Raw genomic sequence first — 22,227 nt, forward strand, 5'->3', positions numbered from 1 at the left:
AAAACCTCTGAGCTAAAATAACCCATCCTTCCTTAAGTTGTTCTGTCTGGTATTTTGTCATAGTGATGAAACACCAACACTGAAAAACTGGTATTAGAGAAGTGGAATTATTGCTGTGATTAAATCTAACCATGTATTTCAAAGCCTTTGAAACCTATATGAAGAATCTAGAGAGTTTGTGAGAGATACAGAAGCACTAGGAGCCTAAAAGCAGTTTCATGGGTAAATAGCATCATTTCCTATACAAACACTCACTACATCATATACAAGGTCCCCAGGTGTATCCTCCACTAAGACATGTTATGCCTTCTTAAACCTTCTCTTTACAGAAGGTACTCAGTATTTGCAAAAATTATAATTTAGTAGAACAAGCATGGTGCTTGATTATGTTCTCAAACATGTGGAAAAGCGTAAGTTCCATGACAGTAAAGGCCTCATGTATTCTATGAATACTTAGACTAAGGACTCTACGGTCATGTCATTGCTGAGACACCATGGCTCCGAAACTCAGGTCTGAGTCTATCTGGTTTAAATTGATGCTGACTTTCACTGAAAAAAAAATAGACAAAACCAGGTGTGATGGCTCATGCTTATAATCCTAGCTACTCATGAGGCTGAGATCTGACAACACAGTTTGAAGCCAGTCCAGGGAGGAAAATTTGTGAGACTCATCTCCAATTAACCACCCGAAGACTGGAAGTGGTGCTGTGGCTCAAAGTGGTAGAGCACTAGCCTTGAACAAAAAAAACTCAGGGACAGTGCCCAGGCCCTGAGTTCAAGCCATACTGCCAACAAAAAGAAAAAAAAAAGAAAAGAAAAGAAAAAGAAGTAGTTCCAAAAGGAAGATAAGGAAGTAAGTTATATGATTTTTTTAAAAAAGCCAAACTGGGGCTGGAAATGTGGCTTAGTGATAGAGTGCTTGCCTAACATGCATGAAGCCCTGGGTTCCATTCCTTCATACCACATAGACAGAAAAGGCCAGAAGTGGCATTGTGGTACAAGTGGGAGAGTGTAGCCTTTATCAAAAGAAGCTCAGGGACAGAGCCCAGGCCCTGAGTTCAAGCGCCACGACTGGCCAAAAAAAAAGCCAAACCATCTAAAAGTGAACTAAAAAAAAAAAAAGAAAGAAAACAAAATCCAGCAATAGTATACTATACTATACTACATCAATTTTCTAGTGTTACTATTTAAGTAACCTTCCTAAGAATTATATTGGGCTGACCCTAGAAATAATCTAGTTTGAGTTATAGCCTCTAAAAGTAATCTGCAGAGTTATATAACACAGGTTATGCCTTGGTGGCCATAAAAATGCCATAGAGGAGAAAATAAGAAACATACCACAAGCTCAACCCTTCCGTATTATCAAGTGGTCAATGCAGCAATAGCAGTGAGCTTCTTCCAGGGTCCATTACCAGCCTTGATCCACTTCTGACCTCTATGGATTATCTCTGTGACCCTCATCTTGCTACTCACTCAGTAATGGTTCTTTCCTGCCATCAATGGCTTCATGAATTGTAAATCAATTCAAACTAATCGACACAGATCAGCTCCCACTTAAAATCTGCTCCAACATTCTTGCTTTCCATCATTCAAAAATATGTCAAAAACCTTTCACACTAGAAAACCTATGGTGACAATCTCACTCAATGGCAAGCACATTTATTTCACTTATGCCTTAGAAATGAACTTAATAAAATGTAGCATGACTCCTTTTGTCTTATTTTCATTGTGTCTTTATTGCAGAAAAAAAAATATTTTGAAGGGTCCTTTGTGGAAGACTACTTTTGACTCCATCAAAATCTGAACCTTACTACATTGATAAAACTGTATCAAAGCAATGTAGTGTCCAGTTCTCTACTTTAGGAGGCAAGCTTAACTCAAGGATTTTAGGGTTAATTACTTTGTGAGGTTCCATGTAATATAGTGTGCTCATGGCCTCCTGCAAGTCTATAACTTGAAGTCTGGTTTCTTGATAACTGCCACAGTACAGTACAAAAGGCAAGTTTCAAGTACCACCCATGTGCTTTCCAAATGCATTTCAGAGTCCACTTGATAAGCCTTGAAATTTGCAATCATGGGTTGTAGTCAGAGGACTCAGCAACTAAGTAGCTGGTTATTTTGACTTGTGAAAATTTACCTCAGAGAATTTTTAAGACAATTTAAGCTACGTGGTGTGATACTATACTAGTGGATACATTTGTCTAAAATTATAAAATATCCAATATTAAAAGTGAACCCTAATGTAAACTATGGTCTTAAGTGATAATGATGTATCAATATAGGCTCCTCTATAATGCCAAGTATACCAAGTATATTTGTGGGAACTAAGCATTTGTAAAGATAGGAGGTAGGCTGGGAATGTGGCTTAGTGCTTGCCTAACATTTATGAAACCCTGAGTTCAACTCCTCAGTACCATATAAACAGAAAAAACCAGAAGTGGTGCTGCAGCTCAAGTGGTAGAGTGTTAACCTTGAGCAAAAGTAGCTCAGGAACAGAGCGTAGGCCCTGAGTTCAAGCCCCAGGACTGGCAAAAAAAAAAAAAAGATAGGGGGTATGTGAGAGCTCTCTTAGAGTCCTCTTTGTTTTTCTATCAACCCCAAACTGCTATTAGAAGTCTATTTTTAAAAAGAAAAACAATAAAAAAAGAAAGAAAATGATCACAGAAAATAATATTTATCAAAATGAACTCCAGGAAATAGAAACAAGAGGGTTTTTCTTTGTTGTTTTCTCTTTGTCTTGTTTGTTCATTTATCTGTCTTTGGGAGGTCAAGGGGGACACGGAAATGAAAGAACAAAGGTGAACAAATGCAGTAGTATTTACTAGACACTATGTTGAAAATGAACTATACAACTGGTGGGTGGGAATGGGAGGGGAAAACTGAATGAGAGAGAAGGGGTGACCCCTGTCCAAAAAGAAATGTACTCATTACCTGACTTACATAACTCTAACTATATTACATATCACTTTTGTAGTAACAATAAAAAAGAAAAGCTTTAAAATAGATAAAAAATGAATTTAAAAAGAAACAGCAGGGCACCACTGGCTCATACCTGTAATCCTAGCTGCTCAGGAGGCTGAGCTTTGAATACCAAGATTCAAAATCAGCCACACAGGAAAGTCCATGAGAATCTTATCTCCAATTAGCCACCAAAAGGTGAAAAGTGGATCTATTCCTCAAATGATAGAGTGCTAGCCTTGAGGGAAGAAAAGCTCAGGGACAGTGCAAGAGTTGACAGCTCTAATGTTTGTAAGCTACTAAGTAGAACACAATCTGGTCAGCTGAAATTGCTTCCATTTTCAGATGTGAATACCTTTCAGGCAAAATCTATAGAAACTCAACCTCAGTCTATCACAAGAATGACTTTTGACAGTCCATATGCCCTGGAGTACACATTCCCTATTAGCCATATGACTACTGCATGAATGAAATTTATACTATATGTATGTCAGGCATTCTTTTTAAGTCCATCATCTATAATAAATCTTTCATTATACCAGCAACGTCATCAGAGCAGTATTTTTGTTCCTAATGGAACAGTTATGCTGCTAGTATTCTTATGGCTTTAATGGCATATCTACCAGGATAATTTCTTTCCCTTTTCTAATTATTTTTTTTTGCCAGACCTGGGGCTTGAACTCAGGACCTGGGTACTATCCCTGAGCTTCTTTTTGCCCAAGGCTAGCACTCTACCACTTGAGCCACAGAGCCACTTCCAGCTTTTTCTGTTTATGTGGTTCTAAGGAACTGAACCTAGGGCTTTATGCATGCTAGGCAAGCACTCTACCACTAATTCACATTTCCATCCCTGTCTTCTCTAAATGTTTGTTACATTCCCAAAGAAGGCTGGACGGTCTAGAGAACATATATCCGGAGCTGGGAAGACCAGATTTGAATCTTACCCTCACCACACTGACCAACATCAGGAAATAAATCTACTCTCCATGCCTCAGATTAATCATTTGTAAATGAAATGGTAAAGGTAAAGGGCATACTGTCATTTTAATAAATGTTCACTCATTATTTAGAGATATAGCTTTACTAAGAAAGATGGGCTCTTTGGAGTAATGAACACCAATTATTTTGGTCACTAGGTACTTTCATGGTCCGATAAATATTTCAGCATTATTATGTGCAGCTATCCTGAGAGCCAATTATCTATGGAAACACCAGAGAAATCCCATCTCTGCTGTACAAAAGTTATGCAGACCCCACCGTAAAGGCAGCTTATGAAACCTCAGCAGATCAACCAACCTGCTTCCTCTCCATTATTATTTTCCACAGGAAATAGTTCATATGAAGGCTTGAATGACTGCTGTTTTTTTTAATCAATCTTAGAGCATATTTCCTCCATACCATTTCCCTTGGCCTGCATGCATATAGGCTACACAGCCCAGTATAAACCTGCCATATGGGGCCGGGGCAAAATAGTCTACGCCCTTCACACTTCCCCAGCACTTAGCTTGCCTAGGAACCTTTAATCAAAGACATGTGAATCTGAACATTCAAAGATGACTATCTGGTGTTGAATTCTGGCACTGTGGTCATTTGCACTAAGAATAAAGTAACTGACACTTCCTGCTTGTGTTATTGATAGCTGTTGTTATAAAGTATCTATACCTACTATTGCCCAAATTACTGATCACTTTACTGATTACTGTTTATGACAAGCATTGGTGACAAGCTTGTCTTTGTTAGGCACTTAGGATTGCTCCAAGCCAACTGGCCTTTCTACTACTCATTCTTAGCTGCTATGTCAACTGCAGCCAAGCTATCATTTTGCTATAGGCACTAATATCTTTGGCCCAGTGTGTCCGATTTGCTTCAGCTGCATACTTCAGTAGCACTAATGTATCATTTATTTAAAACGGCAGTTTCAACCGCTGTCTGCATGTTAAAATCACCAGTGAAACCTTAAAAGAAAAAAATTACCCAGGCTTCAGCCTCTCCCCCCAAACTGCAGAGATTCTGGTTTAACTGGATTGGGACAAAACTGGTCATGGTATTCTTTTAAAAGCTCCTCTATTTTCTTGTTGTCATGTGTTCTTCTAATCTTTGAAAACATGAAACTATTTGCAATTTATATTAAGGGATAAGCATAATCAAAGTATTATGTTATATCCATGTAGGAAAATATTACAATGAAATGTATTATCTTGTATAAGTAATATACACAAATAAAAACTGCAAGCTGGGCACTGGCAGCTCATACCTGTAATTCTAGCTACTCAGGAGGCTAAGATGTGAGGATCACAGTTCAAAGCGAACCAGGGTAGAAAAGTCCATGATACTCTTATTTCCAATTAACCACAAAACAAAAACAAAAACAAAAACAGAAGTGGAGCTATGGCTCAAAGTGGTAAAGTGCTAGCCTTGAGCAAAAGAACTCAGGGACAGCACCCTGGATTTCAAGCCCCATAACCACCAAAGAAAAAGAACATAAAACAAAAAGCAAAAGCAAAAACAAAAACATCCATGTTAAAATTAAAGAAAAAATAAATCCTTTATTCTGGGTGCCAGTGGCTCATACCTATAATCCTAGAAACTCAGGACACAGAGATCCAGAGAATCAAGGTTCAAAGCCAGCTCAGACAAAAACAATCTAAGAGATTCCACCTCCAATTAACTAGCAAAACGCTAGGCTGGAGGTGAAGCTCAGGTGGTACAGCATCACCTTAAGAACATGAGGCATTGATTTCAAGCCCCAGAACGTGAAAAAAATAAATAATAAAAGTAGACCCTAGATCTTAGCATGATGGTATACACCAGTACTTGGGAGATGGAGGAAAAGATCAGAGGTTTGAGGCCAGCCTTAACTACACATACGTTCCAGACGAGCCTCGGCTTACATATGCATGACCTGACTCAGACTTCTGAGTACTACTTTATTCATTAGTAGAATGGGAATAGAATATTTTCAGGTTATTTTTTGGACCTTAAAAATATACATGAATTGCTCAAGAACACCTAATAAGCAATAACACCAATATGGCGCCCAGATATCTAAGCAGTGTTGACTCACCATTTCATTACAATCCTGGTACCTGCATGATTCCTATAGCTCACCTCTGAGTCTTAAGCATAGAAACTCCCTCCCTTACCCTCACCTTTTCTGACCTCAAAATACTGCCTTCTCTTATATTATTGTTTGACTTTTTCCTGTCTCCTGGCTCTATGGTAAGCCCAAGAACTGTTAGAGCCTGAAACTAGAGCTATTAGAGCCTGAAATTCCTTCCCACACTACTCTATCTCCTGTCTGCAACACTACAGTTAGAGATATAATTCAATTCTTAAAAGTAATTTGGCCGGAAGCCAATGGCTCACACCTGTAATCCTAGCTACTCAGGAGGCTGAAATCTAAGGATCAAGATTTCAAAGCCAGCCGGGGCAGAAAAGTCCATAAGACTCATCTCTAATTAGCCACCAGAAAACTGGAAGTGGCACTGTGGCTCAAGCAGGAGAGCACTTGCCTTGAGCTGAAGAGTGCAGTGACAGCAACCAAGCCCCAAGTTCAAGCCCCATGACCAACAACAACAACAAAAAAAATAATTTGTATTGTTTTCTTAATAGAACTGCTCATGGTTAAAACAAAGGAGAAAGATAACAAAAAAATTTTAAACATGTAACTGTAACCCCTCTGTATTTCATCTTTATAATAACAATTAAAAACTAATATTAAATATTTAAAACAATCTCTCAACCTAAAATATCTGACACTTTTAATCTTTTCTCCATGCATATTTATATTATAAGGAGTTATTTTGGACTTCAGCCATGTGCTCTCCACCATGCACAGTGGGGCAGCAGTTTGCTAATATAAAAATAAACTTCTGAGGCTGAGATCTGAGGATCACAGTTCAAAGCCAGCCCAGGCACTGAAACTCTTATCTCCTATAAGCCACCAAAAAACCAGAAGTGGTGCTATGGCTCAAGTGGTAGAGTTCTTGCCTTGAGCAGAATAGCTGAGGGCCAACGTTCAGGCCCAGAGTTAAAGCCCCATGACTGACAAAAATAAATAAAATAAACTTGTCTTTCCTGCTTGAATACTTCATGGTGTGCTCTTTATCAACTACCTAATGAAAAACCAACTTATCTTAAATAATTTACTTAACACTAGGGATGACAGGGCTTTGCACATGGTAGGGATTATTGTCAGTTACAGATATATTTATGGAGTTGTCCTTCGAGAAATGGCATCTTCTGGACTCTGCAGCAACTTGTCATCAGTGGGATATCATGGTACTAAACCTGATTTAGTCTTCAAGTTAGAGCATGGAGAAGAGCCATGGATAATAAATGCCAAAATGTCCACCCCGAACTGTCCAGAAGGCTGGGAAGAAGTACCAGAAAAAGCAAGATGAGCTTGAAAGTATTGAGAGAAGCTATGCTTGTAATATGATTGGAAAACTTTATATGGGCAAAGCCTATGTTTCTTCAAGGCAATTCTAACACACATGGGGAAAGTCTGGCACAAAACTTGGGTTCAAGCAGAAGCTAATTAAGAAAGAATCCTAGTAAGTTTCATAGTAATGAAAAGTCATATTTTCTTAAGCATCAAAGAGCTCATAGCATAGAGAAAGCTGAGTGTGTAATGAATGTGGAAAAGCTTTTTGTTGTAAATCACAGTTCATTGTACATATCAGAATTCATACAAGGGAGAGACCTTATGAATGCAGTAAATGTGAAAGAGGCTTCATTGTCAGTCAAATCTTTGTTTTTGTCAGTTGTGGGGCCTGAACTCTGGGCCTGGCACTGTCCCTCAGCTCTTCAGCTCAAGGCTAACGCTCTACCACTTGAGCCACAGCGCCCACTTCCGGCTTCTGCTTATGTGGTGCTGAGGAATCAAACCCAAGGCCTCATGCATGCAAGGCAAGCACTCTACCACTGAGCCACCTTTGTAGCCCGCCAAGTCAAATCTTCATGCTCATCAGAGAGTTCACACAGGAGAAAAACCCTACTCATGTAGTGAATGTGGCAAAGTCTTCTTTCAGGTCACAACTCAGTCCACCAGGAAATTCACACAGAAGGGAAACTTGAATGCGGAAAAGCTTACAACTGGAAATCTCACCTTAATTTACACCAAAGTAGTCATACAGGAGTAAAACCCTATGAGTGCAGCAAATGTGGGAACACCTTTAGTTTAAAATCTCCCTTTGTTGTATACCAGAGAATTCACACAGGAATGAAACCTCATAAGTGCAATGAATGTGGGAAGGCCTTTAGAAGTAAGTCCTACCTCCTTGTTCACATCAGAATGCACACAGGAGAGAAACCTTATCTGTGTACTGATTGTGGAAAAGCCTTCAATAAGTAAACACAACTAATTGTGCACCAAGGAGCTCATACTGGAAACAACCGTTATCAGTGCAGTGAGTGTGGCAAAGCCCTTAGCAGAAAGGAGCAGCTCACTGCTTGTGAGCCCATGCTAGGGAGAAGCCTTATGGTGCAGTGAGTGTGGGAAGGCTTTCAGCACCAAATCATACCCCATCATACACAGGAGAACACACACAGGAGAGTGGCCCTATGAATGTAACTTATGTGAGAGAGCCTTCTGTAGGAAATTACAGCTAATTATACACCAGAGAACTGACTCCACAGAGAAGCCCTATGGAATGCAGTGAGTGTGAAAAGGCCTATCCTCAGAAGGCATCCCTTCAGATACACCAGAAAACTCACTCAGGAGAGAAATCTTTTAAGTGAATATGGGAAAACCTTTAGTCAGAAGTCCTCTCTTGACTTCTCTGAAGAGGAAATAAGAATGGTCAATAGAGGGGCTAAGGTGGCGGCTCAGTGGTAGAGTGCTTGCCTTTCATGCATGAGGCCCTGGGTTCAATTCCTCAGCACCACATAAGCAGAAAAAGCCGAAGTGGCACTATGGCTCAAGTGGTAGAACCCTAGCCATGAGCTGAAGAACAGTGCCCAGGCCCAGAGTTCAAGCCCACAACCGACCAAAAAAAAAAAAAATAAAGACTGGCCAATGGACACACGAATAAATGCTCAACTTCTCTGGCCATATAAGAAATGTAAATCAAAACAGCACAGATCACCTTACCCCAGGCTATAATCAAGAAATCTAGTAACAACAGATGCTGGAAGGGATGTAGCCAAAAAGGAACCCTACTGCACAATTGGTGGGAGTGCAAACTTGTTCATCCACTGGGGAAAGCAGTATGGAGGTTCCTCCAATGACTCCACATAGAGCTCCCCTATGACCCAGCAATCCCATTTCTGGGCATTTACCCAAATGATCACAAACAAGACCACACTAAAGCTACCAGCACAACTATGTTTATCGCAGCATTATTTACCATAACTAAGATATGGAACCAACCCAGATGCCCCTCAGTAGATAAGTGGATCAAGAAAATGTGAGATATATACACATAGTGTATATATATATATATATATATATATATATATATATATATATATATATATTCTCCAATATGTACATACATATTGGAATTCTGTGCTTCCATCAGAAAGAATGGCACCACCCCATTTGTTAGGAAATGGAAAGACTTGGAAAAAAATCATATTAAGTGAAGTAAGCCAGACCCAAAGAACTATAGGTCCCATGGTTTCCCTTATTTGTAATAATTAGTACACATCCAGGATTATCTTATCAGATGAGCAGAAAAGCTCAAAAGCTATGCACATATGACCATATAAGATGATGCTAAGCAAAATGAACTCCAAGATATGGACACAAGAGGTTTTTCTTTGTTGTTCTTATTTTTTAATGTACTATGTGATTTTTTTTTGTTTCCTTTGCATGTTCTTCCCACTACCATATATCCCCTGTTGTTACTGTATTTGATTTTGGTACCCTGCATCTTGTATATACATTTATCAAATTTGGGAAGAGGAAGGGGAATAACAAAATTCTGAAACAAGGACACAGAATGACCCATTTCAACAATGATACTCACAAGACACTATGTTGGAAATGATCTTTACAACTTCAGGAGGTAGGGAAAGGGGAGGGAAAGGACAGTAGAAAAAAAACAAAGGAGGAGGTAACAATGTTCAACAAGAATTTAGGTGGGGGTGGGGAGGTAGGGGTGTAGCTGAAGAAGTGGGTGGGAAGGGATGGTAGAGGAAAAACAAAGGAGGAGGCAACAATGCTGGATAAGAAATGTACTCATTACCTTGCTCATGTAACTGTAACCCCTCTGTACAGCATATGTACAATAAAATAAAATTTTTTAAAATAAAAAAGAAATCCTCTCTCAGTGAACATCAGAGAGGTCACACAGAAGAGAAGCCATGTAAGCACTCTGAACATGGGAAATCCTTCAGTTGGGAACTCAGGACTTCGTATACATCAGAAAATACATAAAGGAGAAATCCAAGCATTGAAATGAATGTTAGACTCCTTTTCACAGGAGCTGATGTTCTAGAAACTCAGAAACTATTATTCAGATGTAATTAAAAACAGCAGGTCCTAAAAGCAGACTCCTATCAAGTAAGTTGTATGGGACAGACCAGTCATACTTGAGTGAGTTTGAAAAACTTTCACCAAAATATTTGTAGACAAGAGAATGCTTGAAGAATGTTGAACAGTAATAACAAGTATAGTAGTGTCATTATGAAGATTTGAGCCATTCACACTGAAACTTTGTAAGTTTTTTAATAAATGAGGGAAGCATTTTTTTCATAGAAAGCACGTTACATATGTGAAGCTATTCTTTTATAAAATAAGATAAAGCTAACTTCAGTTATAAACAGACTTTTTCATGATAGAGTATGAAGTCTGGTTTTGTTTCAATATGTAAATAAGTAGAACCACTAGAAACTTATACCAAAAGGTATAATCTCACATATCCTAGGTTAACTGGATTACACATTTTAAGATTTTGGTATTTTTTAATTGTGAAAATACCGTACAGAGGGGTTACAATTACATGGGCAAGATAATCAGTACATTTCTTATCAAGCATTGTAGCCTCCTCCTTTATTTCCCCCTTCCCATCCCTTTCCATCCTCCCCCACACACACACCAAAGTTGTAAAGTTCGTTTTCAACATAACGACTTGTACATCTCATTGTTGCAATGGGTCCACCTGTATCCCTATTTAAACGATTTGTTTTTCCCCTTCCCCTCCACAAATTATACCGACAGCAAATACGGTGAAAGCAGGGGTTATACTGTGGAGGAGGGACATACAAAGCAACAAAGAAATAATCTTATAAATGTGTTAGAAACAATCACATGAAAGAAAAAAACATTTGAATACATATCTTAGGGTTCATTTCCCTAAAGATTTTGGTATTTTTTTAATGTTGTGTTTGTGTGTACTTGATGGTTTATGATAGTTTGTGATCCCCCAATATTCTCCATATTAAATGCTAAATAACAAAAAAGAGTTATTTTGATGACAACACTAACTTTTTTCATGTGGTATATATTTGAGACCTCTCTCCAAGCCACTGAATATTACTTAGCACCATCTCTAAGGGCTCCATTGTAATGGACTGTATTGGACTACAGAATTTCCTTTGCCTCAAACTACCAGCACAACTATATTTATGGCAGCATTATTTACCATAGCTAAGATATGGAACCAACCCAGATGCCCCTCAGTAGATGAATGGATCAAGAAAATGTGGTATATATACACAACAGAATTCTATGCCTTCATCAGAAAGAATGACTAGAAGGGATGGTAGGAGAAACATCTAACCAAGGTCACCACATGACTCTTCTGTGTGGCAAGTTTAAGAACAATAGCTTGAAGGTGTGAGGAAGCTATTAAACTAAGGAGGAAGAGTTTTGGAATATATATGGATTTAACCTATTTCTGGCCAGCCAGCCAGGGTGGGAATAGATTAGGTTAGATGTTCATGGTGTGTGCACCTGTGCCTACAATTTCTCTTACTATTGAACCTCTCACTATTGTGTCTGCTTATTTTATCTTTGAATAAATATAAGCACAAGACTAGGCTTGGGGATACTAAGATATCCCTTGTAAAAAGTATAGTGCCTGGGCTGAGAAGGTGGCTCGGTGCTAGAGCGCTTGCCTTGCATGCCTGAGGCCCTGGGTTCCATTCCTCAGCACCACATAAGCAAAAAGAAAAAAGCCGTGGCGCTGTGGCTCAAGTGGTAGAGCACTAGCCTTGAGCTGAAGAGCTGAGGGAAAGCGCCCAGGCCCAGATTTCAGGCCCCACGACTGTACCCAAAAAAAAATAAAAGAAGTATAGTGCCTGACAGAAGAAGCATCTGGTTTTTCTGAATGAATGAATGAGTGAAGGAATGAATCTGTGAGGAAGAAGATGGAGAGTTGAAAAGACCAGGATGCCTGGGCAGTAGGAATGGATTGAAGGTGACAAGGTATGAGCTATTATGATGGACTGGACTGGAATGTAGAGGGTGACTGGGCAGACTGAACACACACGCATAGCCAAGATTCCTACTCCTATCCCAGTTGTCTCTTTCCTCCTGCTCTCAATCAGAATCTCCTAGCCTCACACATGGAACCTCTTCCTCAATTTAAACATGGTGTATGTTATAAGGTCTCCTCAATTCCCTAACCCCCAGTTCAATAAATGTTGGCTAAGTGAAAAGTCTCATGGACTTTCCTGACTGGGCTGGCTTTGAACTGCAATCTCCAAATTTCAGCTTCCTGAGTAGCTAGGATTACAGGCATGAGCTACTAGCACCCAGCAACCTTTGAGCATTCTTAGCCAAATAAAGTTAAAGGATTCTGACAGTCTCAAATGGGAAATTTCATAAGTAGGGCACAACTAAACTACATAGGCATACTGTATCATTTCTTCACACACTCTTCACGATGGTGGCCCCTTATTATTTACTTGGTAAATGAGCAGCCAGAAGAAAGCCGTAAGTTATGAATGGCCAGCATTTGCCATTAGTAAGTCCAGCTTAAACATTCCAAAATTGAATTCCACTGGCTTTTTTTTGGGGGGGGGCAGGGTTTAGCCATGGGGCTTGAACTCAGGACCTGGGCCCTGTCCCTGACTTCTCTTGCTCAAGGATAGCACTCTACCACTTTAAGCCATAGCACCACTTCTGGTTTCCTGGTGATTAATTGGAGATAAACGTCTCATGGCCTTTTTTTCTGTCTGGGCTGGCTTTGAACTGTCATCCTCAGATCTCAGCCTCCTGAGTAGCTAGGTTTACAGGCTAAGCCTGTGAGCGCCAGCTCACTTGGTTTTGTTGGGGTTTTTGTCTTTTTTTTTTTTTTTTGCCAGTCCTGGGGCTTGAACTCAGGGCCTAGGCACTGTCCCTGAGCTTCTTTTGCTCAAAACTAGCACTCTACCATTTGATCCACAGCACCACTTCTGGCTTTTTCTGTGTATGAGGTACTGAGAAATTGAATCCAAGGCTTCATGCATGTTAGGCAAGCACTCTACCACTAAGCCATACTCCCAGCCCTGTTTTTTTTTTAAGTACCACAAAGTATTAAACACAATTCACATTATAAAGATAAATGCTAAGTTTGAAAGTTTCTAATGTTGCTACATCATTACATAAGAAGTGATGACTTTGAGAAAAGGTCAGATAATGTGATGTCAGGAAAATGAACCCTTAGATGTGTATTTTAATGTTTTTTTCTTTCATGCATGTGTTTCGAACGCATTTATAAGATTATCTCTTTGTTGCTTTGTATGTCCCTCCCCCCAGTATAACCCCTGCTTTCACTATATTTGATGTCAGTATAACTTGTGGAGGAGCTGGGGAAAAACCAGTTGTTTAAGGATACAGGTGGACCTGTTGCAACAATGAGAAGTACAAGTTGTCATGTCCAAAATGAGCTTTACAACGTCGGTGTGGGGGGGGAAGGGGGGAAAGGAGAAGGATTGGGATTGGGGGGGAGGGGGGAGGCTGGGAAGGGATGTGAAGGGTAAACAAAGGAGGAGGCTGCAATGCTTGGTAAGAAATGTACGCATTATCCTGCCCATGTAATTGTAACTCCTCTGTACAGTATGTTCACAAATAAAATTAAATTAAATTAAAAAAAAAAGAAGTGATGACTTTGATAAGCAAATTAAAAACTAACAGAAGGGCATTTGAGTACGAGAGACATACAAAGCAAAATATTCAAGGGCAAGAAAGTGTGTGATATTCATCTTTTTAAAAGACACCAAACAAGCCAGGTGCCTGTGGCTCATGTCTGTAATCCTATATACTCAGGAGGCTGAGATCTGAATATCACAGTTTGAAGCCAGCCCAGACAGGAAAGTCCAAGAGACTCTTATATTCAGTAAACTACTCAGGGGCTAGAAAGGTGGCTTAGTGGTAGAGTGCTTGCCTAGCATTCATGAAGCTCTGGGTTTGATTCCTCAGTACCACATAAACAGAAAAAGTCGAAGTGGCGCTGCGGCTCAAGTTGTAGAATGCTAGCTTTGAGCAAAATTGCTCAAGGACAGTGCCCAGGCCCTGAGTTCAAGCCTTTGGATGGGCAAAAAAAATAAAAATAAAAAATAAACTATAAGGGGCTGGGAAGGTGGCTCAGTGGTAGAGCACTTGCCTTGCATGCCTGAGGCCCTGGGTTCAATTCCTCAGCACCACATAAGCAAAAAGAAAAAAGCCAGAAGTTGCACTGTGGCTCAAGTGGTAGAGTGCTAGCCTTGAGCTGAAGAGCTGAGGGACAGAGCCCAGGCCCAGAGTTCAGGCCCCATGACCGGACACAGAAATAAAATAAAATAAAATAAACTATTCATAAAAGGCCAGAAGTGGCATTGTGGCTCAAGTGGTAGAGCACTAGCCTTGACAAAGAGATTCAGAGACAGAGCCTAGACCCTGAGTTCAAGCCCCAGGACCAGACAAAGCAGGGGGGAGGGGGTGGAGAGAGAACAGATCAAACAGCCAGCATCTGGTATATGTAATCCTAGCTACTCAGGAGGCTGAGATCTAAGGATTACAGTTTGAAGCCTAGGCAAGGAAGTCTGTTAAGACTCTGATCTCCAATTAACTACCGAAAAAGCCAGAGTAGAGCTGTGGGTCAAGTGGTAGAGCACTAGCCTTGAGCAAAAAGAAGCTCAGGGGGCTGGGGATGTGGCTTAGTGGTAGAGTGCTTGCCTAGCATACATGAAGCCCTACCTGATTCCTCAGTATCACATAAACAGAAAAATCCAGAAGTGGTGCTGTGGCTCAAGTGATAGAGTGTTAGCTTTGAGCAAAAGTAGTTCAGGGACAATGCCCAAACCCTGAGTGCAAGCCCCAGGACTGGCAAACAAGAACAAGCTTCAGCAGCTACTGCTGCTACTGCTACTGCTGCTCAGGGACAATGCCCAAACCCTGAGTTCAAGCCCCAAAACTGGAACAAACAAATGCAAAAAAAAAAGGAGAGAACAATACTACATTTGGGGGGTTGATGCAATGCATCATGTACAGGGGAAGTGGACTCCTACCAAAGTTTACCACTGAGGAGTGGAAACAACTCAGATAGAAGTTGTGAGGGAAGAGAAATGTTTCAGGAAGGTTATCCATCATCAGTGTAGGTCTCAGTGGCATGTGGCTTAGAGGATTAAGTGCTAACCTTTATGAGCCATAAACAAGGTCCTGGAAGAGTCAAGGGACAAGCAGACTGAGAGATACAGAAAATGCATAGCTGCAATTGTTCAGACTATATGGAATATTGTAATAATATAGAGTAGAAAATTTTTACCTGGGCTGGGAAGGTGGCTCAGGGGTAGAGTGCTTGCCATGCTTGCCTGAGGCCCTGGGTTCGATTCCTCAGCACCACATAAGCAAAAGGAAAAAAGCCAGAAGTGGTGCTGTAGCTCAAGTGGTAGAGCGCTAGCCTTGAGCTGAAGAGCTGAGGGACAGCGCCCAGGCCCAGAGTTCAGGCCCCACGATCGGACCAAAAAAAAAAAAAATTTTTTTACCTGAGTTAATATCCTTTGCTCAACAACGTATTAATTTAGCTTTATTTGAAAAGCACTAGCACCACCTGGTGGAAAAAGTACAGCTAGACACCAATAGTCTCTAGTTCCATTGGTACTTTTTCTTTCAAAACAAAATATGTGAAACACATATAAAAGGCTAAAAGAACACAATAATAAACATTTCTATACTATTATGTATACTTTTGGAGTAATGTTTTGCCACATTTGCCTTTTTCTATATATGTGACATGTGTAAACTATTTTAAGGTGTACAATAGACATGACTATACATCAATTCCAAAATTTTTGTCCCTAAGGATATTCTCTGCATAAGCATAGGATCACCACTTTTTCTATTAACCACAGGCTGACATCATCAGCTAACATGCTACACATATTTTCCTTTTTATATTTCATAGTATGCACAAAAAGTTTCAGAGTTATAATACCCAGGTGATTGCTGATCATTGATTTTTCAATTTTTCTTTGCTTTAAATATATTTTACTAAGGATATAAAGAGCACACTGCCAAAATCTATTTGAATTAGGAATTCAAATTATCCCTATGTGCAGATGATATGATCATATATCTAGAGGACAAAGACTACACCCAAAGCTCCAAGAGTTGATACTTTGGTCAAAGTAACAGGATTTAGAATCAGCCCACAAAAATCAGTACTCTTTCTGTATCCCAACAATAAGTAGAGAGGAAAATTAGGAAAACAACTCCATTTTCAATAACTTCAAAAAATAAAATACCTAACAAAGGAGGTAAAGGAGGTAAAGGACCTAACAAAGGAGGTAAAGGACCTCTACAATAATAACTGCAGGGGCCGGGAATGTGGCTTACTGGTAGAGTGCTTGCCTAACATGCATAAAGCCCTGGGTTCAATTCCTCAGTACCACATAAACAGAAATAGGCAGAAGTGGTGCTGTGGCTCAAGTGGTAGAGTACTAGCCTTGAGTGAAAGAAGCTCAGGGACAGTGTCCAGGCCCTGATTTCAAGCCCCAGGACTGGCAAAAAAAAAAAAAAAAACTGAAGACACTAGGAGTTAGAAAGACCTCTTATGTTCATATATTGTCAGAATATTGTGGAAATGGCCATAATACCAAAGGCAAGCTACAAATTCAATGCAATACCTGACAAAATCCCAATGTCATCCTTCACAGAGATAGAGAAAACAACCTAAAAATTCATCATATAAGTCCACAAAAGGCCACAAATAGTCAAAGCAACCTTGAGCAAGAAAAGCAATGCTGGAAGTATTATTACAGAGGCATAGTAACAAAAACAGCTTGGTACTGATACAAAAACAGGTTAGAAGCCTGAGAAATAAACCCATATACCTATAGCCACCTTATTTTTTACAAGGGAGCCAAAAATAGATGTTGGAAAAAAGACAGTATCTTTAACAAATAGTGTTGGGAACACGGATGTCTACATGCATACGACTGAAACTGATCCCTATCACCTTGTACTAAGACCAATTCAAGTGGACCAAAGACTCCAATGTACAAGCTAAACCATGAAACAACTACATGGAGGAGAAGAAACCTTAAAACTGATTGGTATAGGCAAGAACTTTCTGAATAGAGTTCCAGAGGCTTCGCAAACTGGAGAACTAATTGAGAAATGGAATTGCATCAAGATAAAAATTTTCTTTTTTTCTTTTTTTTTTTTTTACCTTGGGGTCATTGGGCCTGAACTCTGGGCCTGGGCGCTGTCCCTCAGCTCTTCAGCTCAAGGCTAGCACTCTACCACTTGAGCCACAGCGCCACTTCCGGCTTTTTTCATTTTGCTTATGTGGTGCTGAGGAATCAAACCCAGGGCTTCAGGCATGCAAGGCAAGCGCTCTACCACTGAGCCATCTTCCCAGCCCAAGATAAAAATTTTCTGCACAGTAAAGAACATAATTACAAGCTAAAAAGAGAGCCTATAGAAAGTTAGAATGAACTTGTGACTTTAAATGAGCATCATTATTCCACAATACTGTGAAATTCGGGAAATTATGTAATCACTTAATCACAATCAAAAAAAAAAGAACCTCAGGGAAGGTAGGGAGGGAAGGGATGGTAGGGGGAAAACAATGGAGGGGGTAACAATGCTCAATAGGAAGTGTACTCATTACCTTACTCATGTAACTGTAACCCTCTGTACAGTATCTTTACAATAAAAAATATTTTTAAAAAAAGAGAGCCTATAGAGCAGGGGAAGGTGTTTGTCATCTGTACATCTGACAAAGGTCTAATAACCACACTATACAAGGAGTTCAAAAAGCTAAGGTACCAAAGAATCAATAACCCAATTAATAGCAAAAGAACTGAATAGAGATTTCTCATAAGAAGAGGTAAAATGGCAAATAATCACATGAAAAAATACCCTGTCCATAAAGGAAATCAAAATAACACTGAGATTCCATGACACCCCAGTAAGAATGGTCATCATCAAGAATATGAGGGTTGGGAATGTGGCTTAGTGGTAGAGTGCTTGCCTAACATGCATGAAGCTCTGGGTTCAATTCCTCAGTACCACATACACAGAGAAAGCCAGAAGTGGCACTGTGGCTCAAGTGGTAGAATGCTAGCCTTGGCAAAAGAAGCTCAGGGACAGTGCCCAGGCCCTGAGTTCAAGCCCCAGGACTGGCAAAAAAAAAAAAAAAAAAAGAAGAATATGAACAACAATTGCTGGCAAGGATATAGGGGAAAAGAAACCTCATTACACTCTTGGTGGGATGTAAACCAGTACAACCAATACAGAAGGCAGTATGGAGATTTCTAAAAATACCAGAACTGACCAGATGCCAGTGGTTCACGCTTGTAATCCAGGCTACTCAGGAAGCCACGACCTGAGATTTGCAGTTTGGAACCAGTCCAAGCAGCAAAGTCCAGGCGAATCAACTCCCATTAATCACCAAAAATCCCAGAAGTGGAGCTGTGGCTGAAATGGTAGAGCACCAGTCATGAAGCTCAGGGACAGAGCCCAACCCCTGATTTCAGAATCAGTATAACTTAAACATTAGAACTACCTCGTGATCAAGCTATTTCACTTTGAGGCAAATAAAGTTACAGATTATAAGCCAACAAAATATACTAATAATTTTAAATACCTGAATCAATTGAAAGAAGCAAAAGAGGAATAAGAAACAAACAGAACAAATATCAAATAAAATTCAAAATCATATCAATTATCACATTAAATGTAAATGTTCTGATCCAGAAGATTAAAGAAAGATTAAAGATCCAGATTAAAGAAAAGATAAAAAGCAACAGCAAAAACAATTCTACTGCAAGGGGCTGGTGGCTCACATCTGTAATCGTAGCTACTAGGAGGCTAAGAGGATCATGGTTAGAAGTAAGTCAGGCAGGAAAGTCCATGAGACTCTTATCTCTAATAAATTACTAAAAGAGCCAGAAGTGAAGCTGTGGCTCACATGGTAGATAGCTATCCTTGAGCAAAAGAAGATCAGTAAAAAGTGCACTATCCTTGAACTCAGGCCAGGCCCTGAGTTCAAGCTCCAAGCCTGGCACAATTAAAAAAAAAAAAAATCTGCCGGGTGCTAGTGGGTCACGCCTTTAACCCTAGCTACTCAGGAGGCTGAAATCTGAGGATCGCGGTTCAAAGCCAGCCCAGGCAGGAAAATCCATGAGACTCTTATCTCCAATTAACTACCAGAAAACTGGAAGTGGTGCTGTGGCTCAAGCAGTAGAGCACTCAGTTTAAGCTGAAGAGCTCAGGGACAGCACCCAGGCCCAGAGTTCAAGCCCCATGACCAACAAAGAAATCAAAAATGAACCAAGGACATGAACAGGTATTTTGTCAATGAGTACATAAAAAAAGAAGTTCCCTAATCATTAGAGAAAAACAAATCAAAACCAAATGAGATATCATGCCAGACCTATTATGATAACTATCAAATACAAAACCAAAAAACACACAGTAAGTAGTAAATGTTGGTGAGAATGTAGAAAAAAATGGTATTTCATGTATTTTTAGTGGAAATGTAAAATAATTCAGTCAGCTATGAAAAATACTATGGTGATCCCAGAAAAAAAATTGCCTAAATTATATAATCCAGCAATTCTACTTCTAGGTATATACACAAAAGAAGTGAAAGCAAGGACTTGAACAGACATTTGCATAACATACTCATGGCCTAAGAGTGTCCACAACCCATGTATCCATCAGTGAGAAAATAGGTGAACAAAATGCAGACTATACACATAAAATATTAATCTTAAAAAGGGAAATAAATTGAACAAATTACATTGTATATGAACTCTAAAGACATTACTAGATACTAAGTGAAACAACCCATTAAAGACACTACTATATACTAAGTGAAACAATCCATACTCAATAGGAGAAAGAATGATGATATAATGTATGAGCCATTCTAGAGTTGAATTCATAGAAAAGTAGTATGATAGCTGAAAGGGGGTTGTAGGAAGGAGATATGGCAAGTTGGAATTTAATGGATACAAAGTTTCAGTTGGGGAAGATGAAAACATTCTAAGGATAGATGGATGGTAGCAATGGCTACACCACTAATGCCACAGAATTGTACAATTCAAATCATTTAAATGACCATTTTGTCATAGATATTATACTACTGTAAAAAGCAGTATCTAGTAGTTGGCGATATGGCTCAAATGGTAGGGCACCCGCCAATGAAAGCTTCAGATACTGAGCTCAAGTCCTGGTCCTGAACAAAAAGGAAAAAAAAAAAAGCAAGATCTAACTATAATCATAAATCATATAACAATGTTTCGGTCAACTGTGGACCACATGGATGAAGACAGTGGAATTTTTAAAAACCTATCATCTAGTGATATACATAATGCATTGCTCATGTTTTTGTGATGATGCTGAACTAAGCAAACTTTCTAGACTACCAGTCACATAAAAATATAGCATGTACAATTATGTATAAATCATATTTTTATAGTGATAATAAAAAACTGTTAGTTGGATCTACTATTTTATACTTTGTCATTCATTTCAGAGTGAACAACCTCCATTTATTTAAATAAATTTGTCAAACAATGTTCTATGTTATCCTGGTAGCAATCACATGTGTACAGTTTTACCATTTTAACCAGCTCCCTTCCCTCTCCTCCCCTCCTATCCCTTAGCTTTAAGCAAAAAAGCTCAGGAATAACTCCTAGGCCCAGAGTTCAAGCCCCAGGACCAAATAAATAAATAAATAAAACTTAGAAAACATTTTGAACTGAATAAAATGAAAATTCAACAGAGGTCACAAACTCAATACTTGAAGGGAAACATCACATTAAGCACTTATATAGAAAAGTAAAAGTTTTTTTCTGGAAATTTTTTTATTTTTAATTTTTTAAATTTTTTTGGTCGATGGTGGGACCTGAACTCTAGGTCTAGGCGCTGTCCCTCAGCTCTAGGCTAGAGTCTACCACTTGAGCCACAGCACCACTTCCAGCTTTTTCTGCTTATGTGGTGCTGAGGAATTGAACCCAGGGCCTCGTGAATGCAAAGCAAGCACTCTACCACTGAGCCACCTTCCCAGCCCCTGAAATTTTTTTTAATTTGGAATTTTTCCTAAATAAGCTTTTCTTTTTCATTTTAACCATTTCAATGTCTTTCTTAATACTTGCATCTGATTTGTGATTGATTAGCCTTACTACTAATTCTTGAACTAAATCACCAAAAAGTAGAATTTTTCGAAAAGTGAAAGTTTTAAGCCAATTAATATCAGATTCTAAAACCAGCAAAAGAAGGGAAAATTAAACCAAAGTAGATAAGAAATAATAGAACAAAGACCAAAGTGGAAATCAAAGAAATAAAAATATTAAATGAGCCAGGTGCCAGTGGCTCAGGCCTATAATCTTAGCTATTCAGCAGGCTGAGATCTTAGTATCATGGTTCGAAGCCAGTCTGGACAAGAAATTCTGTAAGACTCTTATCTCTGATTAAATTACAGAAAAACTCAGAAGTAGCACTATGGCTCAAGTGGTAGAGTACTAGCCTTGAGCAATAGGAGCTCAAGGACAGCGCCCAGGCCTAGAGTTCAAGCCACAGGACCAGAAAAAAAATTCATGAAAAGTTATTTGAAATTAATAAAGCCTATGTTGAGACTAATCAGGAAAAAAAGACAAAAATTACTAACAGAGTAGAGAGGTGGCAACATTACAGATTTTACAAGTACTAAAAGAACAATAAAAGATGATTATGGACAACTATGTTAATAAGCATAATAAAGTTGGCTGCCAAATGAGATGAAATGAATAAAGTACTTGAAAGAAATTACAAAAGCTCACTCAAGAAGAAAGTATACTTAGAATAGTCCTATTGCTTATTAAATAAACTGATATTGTAGCTCAAAATATTTCCCACCAGAAAAT

At 39.2% G+C, this 22,227-nt stretch overlaps 1 long non-coding RNA gene and 1 pseudogene across 1 annotated transcript in view; one reads left to right on the top strand and one right to left on the bottom strand.

The window, feature by feature from the left end:
- Window positions 1-22,227, bottom strand: part of LOC138806486 (uncharacterized) — a 49,037-nt gene that overhangs the window by 18,561 nt on the left and 8,249 nt on the right. The gene's annotated exons all lie outside the window — the stretch shown is intronic.
- On the top strand, window positions 399-10,367 carry LOC138806467 (zinc finger protein 26-like; annotated as a pseudogene).

This window comes from Dipodomys merriami, unplaced genomic scaffold (assembly GCF_024711535.1).
Source record: "Dipodomys merriami isolate MVZ:Mamm:240054 unplaced genomic scaffold, mDipMer1.0.p SCAF_40, whole genome shotgun sequence".
Classification (NCBI taxonomy): domain Eukaryota; kingdom Metazoa; phylum Chordata; class Mammalia; order Rodentia; family Heteromyidae; genus Dipodomys; species Dipodomys merriami.